Source organism: Sapajus apella, unplaced genomic scaffold, assembly GCF_009761245.1.
Source record: "Sapajus apella isolate SASKATOON/1434 unplaced genomic scaffold, GSC_monkey_1.0 scaffold6429, whole genome shotgun sequence".
Taxonomy (NCBI): Eukaryota; Metazoa; Chordata; class Mammalia; order Primates; family Cebidae; genus Sapajus; species Sapajus apella.
In genome coordinates, this window is record NW_022443353.1 from 2,376 (window position 1) to 3,815 (window position 1,440).

General features: G+C 48.9%; 1 pseudogene across 1 annotated transcript; it reads left to right on the forward strand.

The window, feature by feature from the left end:
- The first annotated feature begins 1,008 nt into the window (after positions 1-1,008).
- LOC116548040 lies at positions 1,009-1,434 on the forward strand (annotated as a pseudogene). Its single transcript, XR_004267282.1, has one exon. The product of XR_004267282.1 is annotated as a zinc-alpha-2-glycoprotein pseudogene (transcript).
- The last annotated feature ends 6 nt before the right edge of the window (positions 1,435-1,440 follow it).

The following is a 1,440-nucleotide window of genomic DNA, read 5'->3' on the forward strand; positions in this document are numbered from 1 at the left end:
TTTTGAGACAGAGTTTTGCTCTTGTTACCCAGGCTGGAGTGCAATGGCGCTATCTCGGCTCACTGCAACCTCCGCCTCCTGGGTTCAGGCAATTCTCCTGCCCCAGCCTCCTGAGTAGCTGGGATTACAGGCACGTGCCACCATGCCCAGCTAATTTTTTGTAGTTTTAGTAGAGACAGGGTTTCACCATGTTGACCAGGATGGTCTCGATCTCTTGAACTCATGATCCACCCGCCTCGGCCTCCCAAAGTGCTGGGATTACAGGCGTGAGCCACCGCGCCCGGCCATTTATTAAATTTTCTAGTAAATTTTCCTTTCTATCCTTTCTAACTATATGTATTTGTCAGGTTAAACTAGAAATGCTAACTTGTGTTTTTTTTTCTTGAGACGGAGTCTCACTCTGTCATTCAGGCTGGAGTGCAATGGCGTAATCTTGGCTCGCTGCAACCTCTGCCTCTCTGCTTCAGGTGATTTTCCTGCCTCAGCCTCTCAGGCAACTGGGATTAGAGGCATGCACCACCACACCCAGCTAATTTTTGTATTTTTAGTAAAATGCGGTTTCACTATGTTGTCCAGGCTGGTCTCCAACTCCTGATCTCAAGTAAGCCGCCTGCCTTGGCCTCCCAAAGTGCTGGGATTACAGGCATGAGCCACCGAGCCCAGCATTTCTAATGTTAATTTCTTATTTATGTCAGATTCCATGCACATTGGTCAAGGTTCTTTTCCTCCATGAGGTGACTCAGGGATCCAGGCTAAAGGCATATTGGGACTCTTTCATATTATCCTGTGGCCCTCAAAGTTGTCACCTCAAGGGAGGAGAAACAGAGGGTGCAAGCCAGCTGGTAGGGTCTTGGACAAGAAGAAAGACATCACTTCTGCACATTCTTCTTTGACAAAACTCAGTCACAAGGAACATCATCTTATATGTCAAGCAGAGGAAACAATGTAGTGAAGACACAGTGGTCTGTGAAATAACATCTCCAGCATGAAAGTACAGCATGAGTCTCCAGTGGTGTGAGGTTGATGGCAGGAGAAAGAGCTGGGAAGGAAGAGGCCAGCGGGCAGGTCTTCCCTCCTGGCCTCTGCAGCCCCAAGGTGGGACACTTGCATGGATCTCAACCATCAGTCTTTTCTTTTGCAGGTCCTTACTCTCTGACCTATGTCTACACGGGGCTGTCCAAGACTGTTGGAGACATCCCCAAGTTTCAGGCCTTTGGCCTCCTCAATGACCTTTCCTTCTTCGAGTACGACAGTAAAGACAGGAGGTCTCGGCCCCTAGGACTCTGGAAACAGGTGGAAGGAATGGAGGATTGGGAGCAGGACAGCCGACTTCAGAAGGCCAGGGAAGACATCTTTATGGAGACCCTGAATGACATCATGGAGTATTACAACGACAGTAACGGTCAGTGAACAACAGACTGAGGGGGTGGAAGGTCTAAC